The following is a 19,806-nucleotide window of genomic DNA, read 5'->3' on the forward strand; positions in this document are numbered from 1 at the left end:
AGAAAAGTTAGGCTGGGGGCAGATCTCATACAGCTTTGAGAGTCAGGCTAGGCATTGTGGATTTTATCACATATACAGAGAAGAAAACTATCTGAATGGAATTGCTGAGAGAATGGATTAATGAGAAGGGAGTAAGAAAGCTCCAAGTTACCAGTCTGAGCAGACCAACAGAACTACGAAAGGATATGCTTGGGGGAGTCAATGACATGCTGAATCAGCGGTGCTGGGGGAATATCCAAGTGGAGCCAGCAGTGGGTGATGCAAAGATGTTGCACAGTCAGGATGGAGAAACACATTTAGCAGTCATCTATACAGAGGATGGGTGACAAGGGAGAGAAATGACAGCAGGGATGAGAAATTTGGGGGTGAGAGGGGAAGTAGTCTTAAGGAATCATGAGGAGGACCAGGAAGGTGAAATGCCATGGAAGCCAAGAGAAGGAGATTGGTTGACAACGTCCAATACAGCAGGTAAGTCACCAAGGGTAAGAATGCCACATGAAACAAGTAAAAAGGACACGTGGACAACAACTGGGGGGAGTGTGGAAACAAGAGGGACATGGGGAGGGCTCGGGGGGTGGATTAGGGTGGGGCAAAAGGCAGAAAAGTGTACTTTAACAACAATTAAAACAAAAATTAAAAAAATAAAAATAAATCAAGGCTAGAGTCACACTTGGGTATCAGCTATTGCCTCAGTGTGCTAGAGTCCTCGAGGAACAACTGCTGACCTTATTCACTGACTCTGGCCCTGCTATGGCGTGGGCCGTCACCAGGTTAGTGACAGGCAAAAAGGAAATAAAATAAATACAATACAATAAAAATAAAAAAAGGATGACACCTGGTTATCTAGGCCCTTTAACTGAGTAAATTCATTAGAAGGGGTGAGGGTAGCAGAAAACACAGAGGAGTAAGGAGGTTCTGGGTCATGGGAGTCAGAGCTATAAAGGGGAATGAAAATGCATTATCTTCTGATATGTACCTAAATGTTAACAGTGGTATCTATCTCTATCGGGTAGAAATTTCAGTTACTTTTGTTTCCTATATCTCTGTGTTCTACAATAAATGCCAACTACTTTGTTAATATAGTAGTTGGAGAAAATGTATTATCTTTTATATGCCAACAGCTAGTATGTACTTTATATGCATTATCTTAAATAATCCTTACTACAGCCCTATAAAAGAAGAATTACTTTTATTTTATATACAAAGATACTTCTACTAGCTTTAAGTTTAAATAAACTAGCTTTAAGAATTAATCATTTGTCTATATACAGGTGGAGCAAAAATAGGTTTATAGTTGTGAATATACAAAAAGTTTATTCTTATATTTATTATTATATTATTTTCCATACAAACAACTATAAACCTACTTTTGCCTACCCTATAAAATATCCAAGAATGTATTTTAAACTTCGATTCTTTAGAATGCTGGAAATAACTGAAACTTTTCTGATGCTTCAAAACCATCCTTATGAGCATCAATTATTGTATCTTACACAACAGAGTAGCTGTTTTTTAAAAAACGTATTTTTCTTATTCTTTAGCTCCAATTCTATGCTTCTGGGCATGTTTTATAAAGCAAGGTCCATATAATCACTAATGTCTGAAAAGCCAAATAGTAAGACATGTAAGAACATGTGTAAATCAATAGGCTATATTCTATAGAATGGCATAATCTCCTACTGAGTGGCTTTGTGATTTAAAGCCTCTTTTTTGGCCTGCTACCAGATTTGAGGTTTTGCCTGAAAGAGGCTGGGTTGCAGGCCCTGAATATGTGGGTAATGTTAATGTACTCTGAAGGTAATCAAATACACAGTAGAGCAAAGTCAGAATAATCAAAGATGTAAACATCAATGAATAAATTAATTTTACTTTAAGAAGGAAACCTTTAAGAATTCCAATCCTATCAGATTTTGATCACTGTTCTGCACTTACACTTCAAGCTTCAAAGGTAAAACCAATAGGCTATCCTAGTGGAACGTCCCCACACCCCCACTCCATACCTTCCCCCAAACACTATGAAGACCAAGTGTTCTCTGATTGGAAATGAACTCAGACAATAAAACTGATGGACATCAATTCAAGTTTTATAAGTTCTTATAACATTAACACACCTGGAAGTTTGGTTTCCCGGAAAACACATAATAGAAAACAATTTTTTACAAAGTGTTTTGCTATTAAGCAACAATAAGAGATATCGGAGCCATTAAAACCAGGCTTTTGTCTTTTCCAGCTGCTGCTTGTTGGTGAGGCTCTGGAGGCCCTAAAAAGAGCCAGGCCACACTAGATAAGTCAGGGGCAGGTAAAATTCAGACAAAACCTGAGGTCAGGGCCATGAGAAAACTTTACATGTGAGCCAGTCCATCTTTGACATCATTTTGAAAGTTCAAATCTAGTCAAGACTTCATAAATTCTACTTTCCATCCTTGTATGGAATTTCTCAGGTGGTGGGAAAAACAATCCTCCGAGAACCAAAGGAAGATAAAGCAATCATTGCACCATAAGAAGATAGATAATCCCTTCCACTTGTTCAATTTACACACATGGAACATGCTGGAGTGGCTTTATAAAATGTCTTAGGAAAATACAAAGCATTACTTAAAAATTACTATGTATCAGTTTGAATTATTTACTTAAAATACTGCTATAAAAAGTTTTGTTTATATCAGCAATAGTGTCACAATTAAGACAGTTTCAAAGTATTAAAAATAGTCAAAAAACTTAGAATGTACATGCAGAGGTAAGTAGCAATCTAAAAATTTGCTGATATAAGGTCACCATATGTGAAGTTTGAAAATGTTAAAGTAGAAAATGCTCAGAATAAGTAAGAAAGGTGAAATTGTGAAGGATGCGACCTAGTGCCTGGCCAAATGTCCATTTTTAATATAACCTTTTGTGCTGCAAGGTTTCGTGTGAGCCTTTTCAGGCCTATTGTTCCCCTGCAGTCCAACTGAAGAGCTCCTTGGTCTGGGCGAGCCAGGGTGACTGCACTGCCCCCAAGCCTGTCCCTCCAACACAATACCCCCCATATAATTATTCAGAAAAGAGGCCAGCAGTGAGGACTGCTGTGACACCTGGGTCACGGCCTCTGACACAGAATCTGGGGCCAGCACCAGTCTGGTCCAACAGCAGAGGAGCAGGAGAAATGCTACGGGGGATGGGTGGGAAAGGCGAGCAGAGTGAAACACACTGCTGTTAAAGGCTGTGTTTGAGCACAGTAATGAAAACACAAATCACACTTCAGCAACATGATTTACCTTCAAGTTATCCAAATGTTGTAAGACCTGTAGTGTTTCTCCCTCTAGACAGCACTGAGATTAGGGGAGCAAGTCTTTTCTAAAAGGGAATTGTCTTGTATCCTCAGATTTATGTTCGAGTAAAAAAGTTAATTCATCATGGTTAAAATAATGCCTTACATGAATGGACCACTATGCTGAGGTTAAAAGCAGAGGTTTTTAGCTAAAAGAATGTAAATTTTGCTTAAACCTAGATTAAAAATTCATTCTCCTTTTGTATAGAAACTGAATTTCTGTAAGGGCTTGTGAATCATAAACATTTTTTACTGTTTGTATTATAAATTTTAAGGAAGTTTTTAAAATGATCACTATGCCAAAATATTATAAATTTGCTCTGTGATAATACAGAATATTTGAGTGTAAAACAGAGTGGCAGATGGGCTGAGCAATCCCCCATTCGCCTAATTTTCCCTGTGTTGTGTGAAACAGCTCTTTCTGAAAGCTGATGGTAGAGTTATTTGTCTAAACCTGAAATAACTCAGTCCCCTTTGTTCTGCCCCCCTTAAGGGTTTTAAGACAAATAACACCTCTTACTCCCAAATACAAACATTCCCTCTCCCACTAATTTTAGGATGATTTAGAAGAAAGTTCTTTTTATATGGCATTTGAGCCAACTGTCTATTAAAATAAGTATGTCCTATTGATAACCTCCATTTTATAAACACCCACTCCCTCCTCCAAAAGGACTGTTCTATAAAATCCAACTTTTTCCCCCATTATATCATGTTCACTAATTTTTTGATCAGGTGATTTCATTTTATACATCTATCAGGCTTTCAAGGCTTCTTTTTTATTTTTATTTTTGAAGTATTTTATTTATTTTTACAGAGAGGGGAAGGGAGGGAGAAAGCGAGGGAGAGAAACACCAAAATGTGATAGGTTGCCTCACACACCTCCAACCAGGCCTGCAACCCACACCCTGAGTGGGAATCGAACCGGTGGCCTTTCGGTTTGCAGGACAGCAATCAATCCACTGAGCCACACCAGCCACAGCTCAAGGTATCTTTTAAGAGCCAGTTTTAATTTCTGACAAATGTATTACTTGAGGCTTTCTGGATACAAAAATATTTGGGGTGAAAGACTTTTACTTGAACACTGCCATGAATGAATCTGGTTTAATTCCAAACTCTGAAAAAGAAATCTGAAAGTGATACTGGAGGCTCCCACTAACATTTTTTATCTTTAATGTCCCCTTCTTATAACACTCCTTTCCCTTTGTGAATCCCTGGGGAGGAAAGGCCCCTCACTGGTCCCTGTGTAAGATGAGCAAATACTGCCCCCGAGTCTCTCTCTCAACAGCATCGGCTAATGAAATTATGCCAAGGGCTGATATCTCCCTGGGGGTGGGGGAAAGAAGGAAGACTCCAAAAGAGCAGCAGACTTATGACAATAAGATTTATGACAATAAAATTTATGACAGTTTTGTGTGAACAGTACTGAGTTTGGACAACATGTATGTTCCTGAATGATTTAAAAGTTAATAAAATGAGGCAACTGCTGATTTTAAAAATTTATAATGCAAAAAGTATTAGAATGGAGATGGGTAGTACAGGACAAAAGAGGCTATAAAAGTTACAAATAAAGTTAAGAAAATGAAATAAATTCCTTTGATTATATTGTATTTCTATCAAGAACAATCCTTACACTAAAAACATCCAAAGTACTTGACTTAGGCTACTGTACTTGGCTTGGCGTTTGTTTAAGTAGCTGCTCTGTCTGCCAACACCCATACAATGTCTGACATACATCATACAATGTCTGACATACATCACTGCCTTACAAACAATATTTTTATAGACTGACAGAGAGAGCCTATTCATGACAACCCAACTTCCCCTGAAGCCATGAAATAAATTTCCTCTCAGGACTAACATTTCTCCATTTCACTGTCATGGACTCGCCATGCCATTTTGACCCTTTTGTGAAGCAACATGAAAATACCATCTATCATCTCCTGAACCACAGTGACTTGGTCGGAGGTGCAGTTTCATTGCAAAAACATCTGTGGTTTGATAACCATTCCTCCAAATCTCAGACCTCAGCAGTTAAAATCATGCTTTCAAGATGAGAAAGATGCTGGTGGACAGCTTGATACTAATCTTAAATTTCTTCCTGAGTGGGTAGCACAAGCTAGTGAACTATCAGCTTCATCACAGTGATGAAACATGATTGTGTTATTTATTTATGTCTCTTTAGAACTCACAAGAAGCACTATGTTACAACAATTTATTGAAACTTTGCTAAGTATATATCACTCTGAAATAGATTTTAATGTTAGCACATAACAGAATTCTGGGAGTTCTTTGATACAAGCAGGTGCAGATCACTGCCATGTTAATTGGCTACAAACAATCTATTCAAATTCTACATAAACATTAAATCTTTCAGGTACTGAAAAACACTGAAAATCTTTGGGGTATTGGAAAAGTATTAAAAATATCTTAAAATGGTTTTCAACACATATACTAGAGAACTTCAAACAATTTTCTGATAAAACATTCAATAGAAGCTTTAAGGTTTCTCATACTCTGTCATTTCAGAAGTGCTGCTGTTTCAACCATGTCCAGAATCACTGTAAGACCATTCCAAATTTGGAGGCACTGATTACTGATTAAAGATTTAAAACACAGTACAGGGCTCCTTTAACCTTTTAAATTATGTTTTAAACATTTTGGTGTATTTGCTGTATTGCTTGTTCTTTTATTAGTGTGTGTGCATATATACACATACTCCATTGTTGAGTCATCACAACACTTCCCATGTAAGTAAATAACTGGACATATTTCCCCTGAGAACAAGATGTTCTCTCCTAGATAACCACAATACCGATTATTATATCCAATAAGTTTAACAATGACACAATTTTACCTAATACATAGTCCATTTTTAAATTTCCCAAATTGTCCCAATGTCCTATATAGCTATTCCTCACCACTATCACCCCAGCACAAGGTCACGCACTGTATATGTCTCCTTCATCTACGATAGTTACCTGTCCTTTTCCTATTTTCACTAACAATTACATCTTTACAGAATCCAGTCCAGATGTTTTGTGGACTATCTCACCATCTCAATTTATGTGACTGTTCCTTGATTATATTCAGATTATATAATTCTGGCAAGAGTACTACACAGGTTAGATTATGAGTTTAATACAGGATTTTTTATTAAAGGAAATAAAACTTAAAATCTATGTACTTTCTAAGTGTGAATTTGTTAAGATTGATTCTTGAAGAAAATTATAGCATTAATTATAGCATTAAAAGTTTTTCCAGCTCCACAATAGCCTAATTTTCTTAGTGTCCTGTTTTAGCTCTATCTCTCTGTACCTATTTATTATAGTTTATTCTTGTATTATCATTAATTATTACACTATTTTCCATACAAACAGTTGCCCACCCTGTATTATCCCTGTGAATGTTTGTACTGAACTGCTGCATGACAACAAGGACAATAAAGAAAAAAGCTCCAACATGTTTTCAGGCTCTTAGTAAGATTTCTAGAAATACCTGGAGTGTTCAGTATAAAAATTACAAATGTAGATGTATTTTTTAAATTCTCAATGAGTCACACTAGAATGTGGGCTTATAACATGTATACAGTGTGGGAATAGTGCACACCAAGAATCAGGGCCATAAAGTATGCAATTGGACCAACAAGGGACAGAGAATTAATATGATTAAAACAGTAACTGTAATTTCTTAGTTTGGAAATGTGCATACAAAAATGGGCCTTTAAAAGAAAGTCTCCTTACTTTTTGAAGTTTTCAGAGGTTTTAATAGTAGTTTTGTAGGGGCAGAATTAAGGCCCATCTATCATGATTTTGCTTTGGAAACGAAAGGTCATTTTATGAAAAGAGTAGAAGTGTATTTAAGAAAGGGAAACACACTAAAAATCATCATACTTGGCCATCCAGATGGAGAAAGGTGAAAGTTCAAAAAAATTATTTTAATTGTTTCCTCCACTAATATTTCTAGGTCATCCAAAACCCTGTAAATTGTTAAATGATCCTAGAAACCACAGGAAACTTCTTTCCTTATTGTCTTAAGTCATTGTCAAGCATAAGTTAGTATGATTAGATTCACAGAGAATCTCCAACAATTTGAGCATACAGAATTTTTCTGGAGGTACTGAATTTGGGGAATTTAATTATTACATTTTAATCTTCTAATAAGTAAACTGTCCTGTGCCCCACAGCTAAGAGTGTTTGTGGTTTGCTTGGGCTGCAAAAAAGTGCATAGCTAAATTTATAGGCATTTCTAGCAACTATACAGGACCTTATGCAATAAAGAAACCATAATCCTAGTTTTATCAACTTCCCAATCTTTATCTTTGCTCCAATTTCTTCATTTAGGCACAACCAATTAAAAAAATACTATCTTTTCTCATTAAGGTTGAATACATATTTATCGTAGAAAATTTGTAAAATTTCTACAAGTAAAATACCTTAATACCAACACCCACAGATAATTTCTGTGAACATTAAGTTGTATGTTTTTTCATTCCCTTCCCTATCCAAATGTACACATACTCAGTATTTTTTGTATTTTATAATCTATTTTTTCACTTAACATATGGTGAACAACAGTTCATGTTATTTGGTATGCTTCTAAAACATTCCTTTCAATGTCCACATTTGTTTAAATTGTATGATTAAAGTTTATTTTATTAAATCTCTGTAGTTGAATTTTTAGATTTTCTCCAGCTTTTCATAATTATAAATGACCCTGTATGCTACAGTGAACATCCTTGCGGTTAAATGTTTGTGCATGTTTATTATTATTTTATGACGGGTGTCTATTAATGGAATGTCTAGGAAAAAGTATGCATATTACAACTTCCCTGCCAGCTCCTCTTTATGATGTTGCTTAATTATTCCCTAGAAAGGTTATGTATCAATTTATGTACTATTAGTATGAGTGTTCTTAAATCTCAGACCCTTACCAACACAGGGTCTTAATCACCTGTGTTTCATTATTTTGTCAAATTGATGTTTATTATTTTGTCAAAATTTGTGTTTCTGTACTGACTCCAAATCTTTCTTAGAAGGAAGCAGGAGATGTATATATTTGAAATAATAACTCTAGCTAGATGTATTTACACAATCTACCATAAAAAATGTATAAACTGTGACAATTATACAAAACGTGCTGCCTACTGTCTTCAGAGGTTGCATAAGTTATTGGTAACATCCTGGGAGGCTGAGAAAGCTGATGCCATTTTAGTCCATCAAGGTCTTGATTAGTCCATCAAGGTCTTTCACTTAACTAACTTCTCTTATCCTTTAGATCTTAATTCAACATTAGTTTCTCAGAGAATCCTATGCTGACCTCCCACCCTCAAACAACAGTGTTCTCTATAACATGACCTTATAACTAACTCTGTCATTTCCCATCACAGCACTTACTACAGATTGTAATTATAATTTATGGCATGATTCAATTAATATCCATTTCCTTTCCAGATTACAAAGCTTCATACCTACAGTCGTTACTTAGAAATACCTGACTATTTTAAAACAGTGGTCTCCATATAATTTTATTTCACTCTCTATTAATAAAGTTTTTTTCTAGCTTGCATACTCATATCACATATACCTTTATTTACTTACCTGTGTGACTGTCCTATTATGTAAATTATAAAAGACAAAAATACTTTTTAAACCTAAGATAAAAAATATTTTCCTCAGGCAATGGCTTGTCTTGCAGCTGCTTCACAACCCATGGAGTAATTAGTACAAAACTTAAAATTTCATTTGCATTAACTAAGTTTTTAAAGAAAAGGCTTAAAACAGAAAACACAAGTATAATAAGTGCAATACAGCAAATTTTTGTATCCTCCTTGAAGTTTCTTTCATGTGCTTATGTGGCATTAAAAAAATTCCTCTTCTTTAACCTACTTAGATCTTTAAGGACCTCACACACATCTAAAGATTCTTTACACTCACCAGAAACTTCCAGAGTGGTCTGAGGGGTGACATGCACTATGATTAATGAACAGTACTGGTTTAATTTCCTACAAAAAAGTTTTCTCTTTGTAAGGAAAACTGTTATTTATAAATTATGGCAAGCATTTTATCACCCTTACATATTTTTAAAAATAGAAAAACTAAAAGCTTACTGAAAAATTTCCTTCATTCATAAATATACCATTGAAGTTCTGGTCTATTCAACAATCAAGAGTTGATCAATAACTATGAACATCTTTCTAATACCAAGGAAACACTACTTTTATTTGTTATCATTTTAGTGAGGTTTTATCAACTCAATAAAACAGTGAAATCAATTTAATAAATAAACTTCAAAATTTAAATACAAAGTGCTGCAGAGAACAGTGAGATATTTTAGGGAGATTTACATAAAGATTCAATATAAAGCTATTAGTTAAATATTACGTAGATGTGAATATCATTAGATAGTAAACTATTAAAGCTTCTTCAAATGTCTTAATTTGAATTGTCATTTGGGACCAAGTTTAAAATTCTTCTGAAGACAAACAGTGGGTTTAATTTTGTTGTCATGAACTCTTTATATTTTATACCTGAAGAAAAACTTGACTTAACATATAAAGAAATGAACAATTGGTGATTTCTATTGTAACATTGTGATATTACCTGTTTTTTTAAAATGTTTCCCGCTGTTTTGCTTTCCCTAAAGAGAAGATATTTCCCTAAGAAAAAGAGATTTCACATGGAAACTTAATTTGAGAGAGCGGGCAGGAAGGGATATTTGCTGAGAGAGAGAAAAATGCTTTGACCAGGGCCTCCCTGACTAACTACTCTAACATTAGACCCCAAACTTAAGTGAAACAAAACTCAAAACTAGAAACACATTACAATTGGTACTTCACTCTATAGACTAGTAAAATAACGGAGCTGCTTGAAATAATGGAACTTCCTTATCCTGCTTATTTTCTCCATCTCCACAGGGGCCTTACTTTATTTAGGCTTCTTTTCAGTCAGGCATGTGAAGTGAGGCTCCACAAGTACTGTAAATTTTCACCCAGAGCCAGAGGTCAAAGACTTATCTGTGCTATGTGGTTTTAGGGTTTTCTTTACTCTTTTCTTCTTTCTTTCTCTCTCTCTTCTTTTTTCTTTTTCAGCAAGAAAATAAAATGTATGCATCTGAATCACAACAAGCTAAATTAGGTGCTAAAAAAGTCCCTGTTCTACACATGAAATGCTTTCTCAAGTAAAACCACTGAATATCAACTTCTCAGGCATTCTACAAAGAGAAACCAGATGCAACAGAGCCCCCTCTTCACCACCGCTGTCTGCTAGGAAACTTGCCACACAGCTGTTAAAGCAGTAAAACAACTTCAAACCTACAAAAGTGATGGCCATTTAGACAAATGCATCAATTTTGTTCCTGGAAAAAAAAAAACCCAACAACTCTGCATTATCTAAAAAAAAAGAAGTCACTGAGTATCATTTTTGTTCACAAATTACAGTTCATTTACTAATAAGACAGATGTTTTTCACACAGCTTTCCATGTTTTAGAGCTTTTCGAAAGGTAATGACTATTCAAGACTAAGAATATAAAAGTCCAGGAAACCATCAAAATTTTTTTCCCAATTATTTTTGGGGGGTTTTATATTGAAAATTGAATCTTATGATGTTTTTTTAAAGATCGTGAAAAATGTTTAAGAACATTTTTTCTTCTCTGTCTCCCAGTGATCTTTTTAAAATGGGAAATAAAATTGTTAGGTGTAACATCATATAGGATACCACTTATACAATTTTGATACTGTACAATATAGGGCATAAGAGTAAAAGGCATTTATTCTCTGAGGGGATGCTGTCATTTTAATGTTTTTTGCAATCCCATGAATTTAAGACACAGAAATGCAAATTACAATAGTACTGCTATCACATCGAACTGGATTACAAAAAAAAGTTACAAAAAGACCGTTAACCATTAAAAAGTGTAAAATATCTTTAGGTATTTGCTACAAGATTCCAGTTGGAATTGGCCAACTTTATTTCTCCCATAATATAGCAGCAATGATTTGATTCCTTTTCCTTCTTTCTTATTTAAAATTCCTCTATCTTTTGCAGCAAGCAAAAGAAACTGCTAAATGTTTAGAATAGCACCAAATTAAAAACATAAATAAATATGAGGCCCTGGCCAGGTAGTTCAGTTGGTCAGAGCATCATCACAATACACCAAAGTCACAGGTTCAATCTGGTCAGGGCACATAAAAGAATCAACCAATGAATTCATAAATAAGTGGGACAACAAATCAACCTCTCTCTCTCTCTCTCTAAAATCAATAAGGAAGGAAGGAAGGAAGGAAGGGAGGGAGGGAGGGAGGGAGGGAGGGGAGGGAGGGAGGGAGAGAGGGAAGGAAGAGGAGAGGGAATAAACATGGCCTTATCTATATAAAAAGAATTTTTGTTTCCTGAAGTCTACAAAGATGATCTTTTTAAAAGACTGCACGATAAGTTACAACTCATAAAATGATGATTTTCCAGAAAACCAAATAAGGAGCTTTCCAGACAAAAAAAGTCTGTAAGAATATACCTCCATCAAACCAGCTCTGCTAGACATGCTAAAGGGACTGCTTTAAGGAAAGGAAGGGAAAGAGAGAGAAAGGAACACAGGTACAAAAATGACAATGAATAAGTACCTATCAATAATAACTTTAAATGTAAATGGATTAAATGCCCCAATCAAAAGACACAGAATAGCTGAATGGGTAAGAAAGCATGACCAACACATATGCTGCTTACAAGAGACCCACCTCAGGACAAAAGACCATCACAGACTGAAAGTAAAGGGCTGGAAACAAATTTTCCAAGCAAATGGAGAGGAAAAAAACGCCAGGGTAGCAATACTAGTATCAGACAAAATAAACTTTAAAAACAGGGCCATAAAGAGAGACCCAGAAGGTTACTTCATAACACTCAAGGGAAGAATCCATCAAGAAGACAAACATTGTAAATATATATGCACCAAATGTAGGAGCACCCAAATACATAAAGAAAATCTTAGAGGACTTCAAGAAAGATATTGACAGCAACACAGTTTTAGTAGGGGATTTTAACACCCTACTGTCAAAAACAGACAGATCTTCCAAACAAAGTATCAACAAAGATATTGTGGCACTGAACAACACCCTAGATGAAATGTACTTAACTGTTATAGATAGAGCCTTCATCCCAAAGAAGCTAAATACACATTCTTTTCGAATGCACATGGAATATTTTCAAACATAGAGCACATGATAGGACACAAAACAAGCCTCAACAAATTCAAGAAAACTGAAATCATACCAAGCATTTTCTCCAACCACAAGGGAGTGAAACTAGAAACCAATCCCAAGGGGGAAAACCCTAAACACTTGAAATCACAGAGACTGAATAACATGCTACTAAACAATGAACAGGTCAAGAATGAAATCAGAGAATAAATAAAAATAGTTTCCGGAAACAAATGAAAATGAACTCACAGCAACTCAAAATTTACGGAACACAGAGAAGGCAGTCCTGAGAGGAAAGTTCATAGTGACACAGGCCTACCTAAAAAAGATAGAAACAATTCAAACAAACAACTTAACCCTACACCTACAAGAACTTGAGGAACAACAACAAAGACAGCCCAGAGCTAGGAGAAGGAAGGAAATAACGAAGATCAAAGCAGAATTAAATGACAAAGAGACGAAAATCATAATTCTAAGGATCAATGAATCCAGGAGCTGGTTCTTTGAAAAGATAAAATCAACAACCCTTTAAGCAGGCTCATCAAGAAAAGAAGAGGACCCAAATAAACATAATCAGAAATGAAAGAGGAGAGATTACAACTGACACCACAGAAATACAAAGGATTGTAAGAAATTACTATGAAGAACTATATGCCAAGAAATTTGAAAAGCTAGGTGAAATGGACAAATTTCTCGAAAAATATTATCTTCCAAAACTCAATGAAGAAGAAGCAAAAAGCCTGAACAGACCAATAACAGCAGTAGAAATTGAAGCAGTAATCAAAAAACTCTCAAAACACAAAAGCCCTGGACTGCATGGGTTTCACAGGAAAATTCTACAAAACATTTAAGTAAGAGCTAACCCCTATCCTTCACAAACTATTCAAGAAAATTCAAAATGATGGAAGACTCCCAAACTCTTTTTATGAGGCCAACATCATCCTAATCCCAAAACCAGATAAACACACAATAAAGAAAGAAAACTTCAGGTCAATATCGCTGATGAACACAGATGCAAAAATCTTCAACAAAACATTAGCAAACCACATCCAACAATACATTAAAAAGATCATATACCATGACCAAGTGGGATTCATCCCAGGGATGCAAAGATGGTTCAACATTCACAAATCAGTGAATGTAATACACCACATAAACAAAAGCAAAGACAAAAAAACACATGATCATTATTAAGAGATGTGAAGCATTTGATAAGGTACAGCACCTATTTATGATAAAAACACTCAGCAAAGTGGGAATAGAGGGAGCATTCCTCAACATAATAAAGGCCATATACGAGAGACCTATAGCCAACATCATACTCAATGGGCAAAAACTAAAAGCTTTTCCACTAAGATCAGGAACAAGACAAGGTTGTCCACTTTAACCACTTCTATTCAATATAGTATTGGAAGTCTTAGCCATAACAATCAGGAAGAAAAGGAAATAAAAGCCATCCAAGTCAGAAAGGAGGTAACATTTGCAGAAGACATGATAGTGTACATAGAAAATCCTATACTCCACCAAAAAAACTGCTTGACCTAATAAATAAATTTGGCAAAAGAGCGGGATACAAAGTCAATATCCAGAAATCAAAGTCATTTTTGTATACCTACAATGAAACAGCAGAAGCAGAAATAAAAAAATATCCCATTCGATATAGCAAAAAGAAAAAAAAATAGCTAGGAATAAACCTAACCAAGGAGGTAAAAGACCTCTATGCAGAAAACTACACAACACTGAAGAAAGAAATCAAGGAAGACACAAACAAATGGAAACATATACCCTGTTCATGGACTAGAAGAATTAACATCATCAAAATGGTCATACTACCCAAAGCAATTTACAGATTCAATACAATACCTATTCAAGTACCAATGGCATATTTCACAGACATAGAACACTTCAAAAATTTATATGGAACCATAAATGACCCCAAATAGCTGCTGCAATTTTGAGAAGGAAGGGCAAAGTAGAAGGGATCACAATACCTGATACCAAACTGTATTACAAGGCCACTGTAATCAAAACAGCCTGATACCCGCATAAAAACAGACAAATGGACCAGTGGAACAGAACAGAGAGCCCAGAAATAAACTCAAATCTCTGTGGCCAATTAATACTCGACAAAGGGGGCAGCAACATAAAATGGACTAATAATAGCCTCTTCAACAAATGGTGTTGGGAGAACTGGACAGCTACATGCAAAAAAAATGAAACTCGAGCACCAACTAACACCATACACCAAAATAAATTCAAGGTGGATAAAAGACTTAAATATAAGCCGTAACACCATTAAAGTCCTAGAAGAGAACATGGGCAGGACTCAGATATTTCACACAGCGACTTTTTTACTGATATGTCCCCTAGAGCAAGGGATGTAAAGGAAAAAGAATAAACAAATGGGATCTCATCAAAATTAAAAGCTTTTGCATAGCTAAAGAAAACAGTATTAAAATAAAAAGAGAACCAACTGTATGGGAAAATATATTTGCCAATGGCACCTCACACAGTGGTTTAATCTCCAAAATATATAAAGAACCTACATGACTCCACTCTAAGAAGACAAGCAACCCAATTAAAAAATGGACAAATGACTTGAACAGACACTTCTCCAAGGAGGATATACAGAGGATCCAGAGACACATGAAAAGACACTCAATATCACTAGCTATCAGACAGATGCAAATTAAAACCACCATGAAATACCACTTTACACTACTCAGAATTGTCATCATAAACAAAGCAACAAACAACAAGTGTTGGAGAGGCTGTGGGGAAAAGGGGACCCTAGTTCATTGTTGGTAGGATTGCAGACTGGTACAACAATTATGGAAAACAGTATGGAATTTTCTAAGAAAACTAAAAATGGATCTGTCTTTTGACCCAGCAATTCCACTGCTGGGATTTATATCCTAAGAACCCTAAAACACCAATCCAAAAGAACCTATGCACCCCAATGTTCATAGCAGCACAATTTACAATAGCCAAGAGCTGGAAGCAACCTAGGTGCCCATCAGTAAATGAATGGATCAAAAAATTGTGGTACATATACACAATGGAATTCTATGCAGCAGAAAGAAAAAAGGAGCTCCTACCCTTTGCAACAGCATGGATGGAACTGGAGGGCATTATGCTGAGTGAAATAAGCCAGGCGGTGAAAGACAAATACCATATGATCTCACCTTTAACAGGAAGCTAAACAACAAAACAAACAAGCAAGCAAAATATAACCAAAGACACTGAAATAGAGAACAGGCTGACAGGGACCAGAGGGGAGAGGGGAGGGAATTTCAGGGGAAAAGGGGAAGAAGGGTTTATAGGAACAAGAACAAAGGACACACAGACAAAAACTAAGGGGGTGGAAATGGGAGGGAGGTGGGGAGCACTGGGGGTTCAGCTGGGATGGGAGTAAAAGACAGAAAACTGTACTTGAACAATAATTAAAATAAAATAAAATAAATGATGATTTTCCACGTTTTACACAGAGAAATTTCAGTGAGATTTGTTGAATGTGTTTACCTTCCTGAAAAAATGACCCAATATCCTTTGTTTTACAACTATACTGACAGTGGTTTCTCCTACTCAAGCCTTTGTCAGTTCAGTTTCCTTTGAGGTAGCTAAGCCAGGAAAATGCCGGAGTCCCTTGGAACAGGACGGCATCAGAGTGCAGTCTTAACTCTCAGCTTCTCTGCCTGCCTTCAATGACTATCCCAGATCTTATGAAATCTAAGCCCATTTATTAAGCTGCTACAGATATCCCTACCAGGACACCAACCCTTCCAACCCAACATGATCAAGGTTGAACCCAGTATCTCCCAGTTCTCCCAACCTGGTCTTATTTCTGAAAGCCCTACTCCAATTGAAGTACCACCCACCCAGAGCTCCTGACATTCATTCCGACTTCTTCCATTGCCCAATTATATTTACAAACAGCTAATAGTTATTGAGCACTTACTATGTACCAATGCACTGTGCTAAGCATTCCATATGCAATAGCATATTTAATCCTTAACATCCTAGATTTACAACAAACAGATGTTCATGGTGTTGGGTAGAGAGCTAAGATTTGGCCATCTAATCTCAAAACTATCAGTCTTCTATATTAAGTTTTAAATTTATATACACTAAACTTACATAATTTTTGGTACATAATTCTATTTAACAGATGTACAGATTTGTGTAACCACTACCAGGATACAGAACAATTCTATCACATCAAGAAACTGCCTGTGCTGCTCCTTTGTAGTTAAAAGCCTGCCCCCGCAAAACCCATGGCAATCACTGATTTATTCTCCATCCCCACAGTTTTGACTTTTTGAGCATGTTATATAAATGAAATCATACAAATGTACCCTTTTGAGACTGGCCTCTTTTACTCATCATAATGCCACTGCTATTCATCAAAACTTGTTGCAAGCAGCAATATAGTTAGTCCATTGCTTTTTACTGGTGAGAAGTATTTCAATTGTGTGAATACACTGCAGTCTGTTTATCCACTCACCCACTGAATGACATATGTTGTTTCTAGTTTGGGGGGATTATGAATAGAGTTATATATTGTATACAGATTTTTGTGTGAATATAACTTTTCATTTTTCTAGAATAAACATCTAGAATGTGATTGCTGGGTCACATGGTACAGGTATGTTTAACTTTCTATGGGTGGCTGTACCACTTTACATACCTATAATCATGTATAAGAGTTCCAGGTGCTCACCCTGGCTGGTGTGCCAGCCTGCAAATCAAAAGGTTGCTGGTTTGATTTCTGGTCAGGGCACATGCCTGGGTTGTGGGCCAGATCCTCAGCTGGAGATGTACGAGAGACAACCAGCATATTGATGTTTCTCTCCCTCTCTTTCCTTCTTTCTAAAAATAAGTAAAATCTTAAAAAAAAAAGAGAGAGAGAGAGAGGGTTCCAGGTGCTCTACATCCATGTCAGCACTTGTTTTTAGCATTGAAACATTTTTAGTCATTCTAATATGTATGCAGTGGTTGGTACCTTGTTGTATTTTCAGTTTTTAAATTAGCATTTCTCTAATGGCTAATGATGTTGAACATGTTTTCATACATCCTCTTAAGTATAATTGTGGTATCTGAAGACATCCTATCAGGCCCATATATAATCAGTCAAGTCCTACTTATTCTAAGCTTAAAAGAATTTCACATCTGCTTTATATCCAATAAACTACTGTCTTAGCTTATACTCTCATCATCTTACATTATAACCATCTTACTGATTTCTTATCTTCAGCAGTCCCCATATTCACTGGTCCATATTCACTGCACTCTCTAACCCTATCCTCTATGATACCATTGACGGTAATTTTTCTAAAGTAAGACATGTCAGTTTCTTGCTTAAAAACTTTTGAGGGAATTCCAGGCAAGATGGAGGTGTAGGTGGAAACACTGTACCTCCTTGCACAACCAAGTTTAAAGACAACAAAGTTTTAGTAACAAAAACGCAACCAAAACACAGAAAATTGAACTGTATGGAAGTCTGACAACAACAAACCGTTCAGCGAGACCAGTAAGAGGGGCAGAGTCAGCGGCTGGCAGAGCGGGATCATGCAGAAAAAAGTGGCCAGACCAACCGGGGTATGCAGTTGGTGGTTGGCAGATCCCAGGCACGGGGTGGCAACAGGTGGACCCAGTGGGGGTGCAAGGCAGCTGCCTGACCACAGTCACACATTTGCAAACAGATGAACCAGGCAAAGGAGCAAGCAGTGAAACAGACTGCGCAGGCTAGGACCCCAGTGACGGGAATTGAAGCTTAAAAGCACCAATTGAAAAAACTTTCCGGGTCGAGGTGCCGGGGGAAACTCCCAGGCTCACAGAGTGTTTGTTGGAGAGACCCAGAGGGTCCTGGAGGGTGCACAGGCCCACACATCCAGGAACCAGCACCAGAAGGGCCCAATTTGCTTGTGGGAAGCAGCAGAGGGGACCAAAATCTGAGAGACAGGGTGGAAGCGCCACTGCCCTTCTCTGACCCACCCCCACATACAGTGTCACAACCCAGTGAATGGGTCGCCCCACCCTGTGTGAACACCAAAGGCTCTGCCCCTCATATGTGACAGGTGCAAACAGAACAAAACATTATGGCTCAAGAAGAACAGCTCAAAGCCCCAGAGCCAATACTTCTAAATGACCAAGAGATAGCCAACCTATCATATGCAGAGTTCAAAACACTGGTGATCAGTATGCTCACAGAACTGGTTGATTTTAGTCACAAATTAGAGGAACAAATGAAGGCTAAACTAATTGAAAGGAAGAAAAATGCATAGGAAACCAATAGTGATGGAAAGGAAACTGGGACTCAAATCAATGGAATGGACCAGAAGAAAAAATGACCAAACAGAAAAAAATGAAGAGAAAATAATTTTTAAAAAATGAGGAGAGGCTTAGGAACCTCCAGGACATCTTTAAATGTCCCAACATCCGAATTATAGGGATACCAGAAGGGGAAGAGGAACAGCAACAAGTGGAAAACTTATTTGAACAAATAATAAAGGAAAACTTCCCCAGTCTGGCAAAGGAAATAGACTTCCAGGAAATCCAGGAAGCTCAGAGAGAGTCCCCCAAAGAACTTGGACCCAAGAAGGAACACACCAAGGCACATCATAATTACATTAGCCAAGACTAAAATGAAGGAGAGAATCCTAGAAGCAGCAAGGGATAAGGGGACAGTCACCTACAAAGGAGTACCCATCAGACTGTCAGCAGATTTCTCCAAAGACACCTTATAGGCAAGAAGGGGCTGGAAAGAAGTATTCCAAGTCATGAAATCCAAATACCTACAACCAGGATTGCTCTATCCAATAAAGCTTTCATTTAGAATGGAAGGACAGATAGTGTTTCTCAGATAAGATCAAATTCTAGGAGTTCATCATCACCAAGCCCTTATTATATGAAATGTTAAAGGGACTTATCTAAGAAAAAGAAGATAAAAAATACAAACAGTGAAAGGACAGCAAACTCACAGTTATTAACAACCACACCTAAAACAAAAGCAAACCAAGAGGACAGCTAGATCAGGAGTGGAACCATAGAAATGAAGATCATGTGGAGGGTTAGCAACAGGGGAGTGGGAGGAGGAGAGTGAGGGAAAAGGTACAGAGAAAAAGTAGCATAAATGGTGGAGAGAAAATAGACAGGGGGAGGGCAACAATAGTATGGGAAATGTAGAATCTAAAGAACTTGTGACACATGGACATAAAAAGGGGGCGAGTGGTGGCGGAGGGGGTGTGCAGGGTGAAGGGGAATAAAGGGGGGAAGGGGACAACTGTAATGGCATAATCAATAAAATATATA

General features: G+C 36.7%; 1 protein-coding gene, 1 non-coding gene and 1 pseudogene across 2 annotated transcripts in view; 2 read left to right on the plus strand and 1 right to left on the minus strand.

The window, feature by feature from the left end:
* PRTG (protogenin) overlaps window positions 1-19,806 on the minus strand; it is a 141,070-nt gene that overhangs the window by 35,527 nt on the left and 85,737 nt on the right. The gene's annotated exons all lie outside the window — the stretch shown is intronic.
* Window positions 351-19,806, plus strand: part of LOC118992462 (RNA transcription, translation and transport factor protein-like) — a 33,617-nt pseudogene continuing 14,161 nt past the window's right edge.
* On the plus strand, window positions 652-783 carry LOC118992657 (small nucleolar RNA SNORA3/SNORA45 family). The gene has a single exon (XR_005067676.1). It is a non-coding gene; the product is annotated as a small nucleolar RNA SNORA3/SNORA45 family (small nucleolar RNA).

The sequence above is a fragment of the Sturnira hondurensis genome, unplaced genomic scaffold, assembly GCF_014824575.4.
Source record: "Sturnira hondurensis isolate 20B ecotype Veracruz unplaced genomic scaffold, ASM1482457v3 Scaffold0008196, whole genome shotgun sequence".
Taxonomy (NCBI): Eukaryota; Metazoa; Chordata; class Mammalia; order Chiroptera; family Phyllostomidae; genus Sturnira; species Sturnira hondurensis.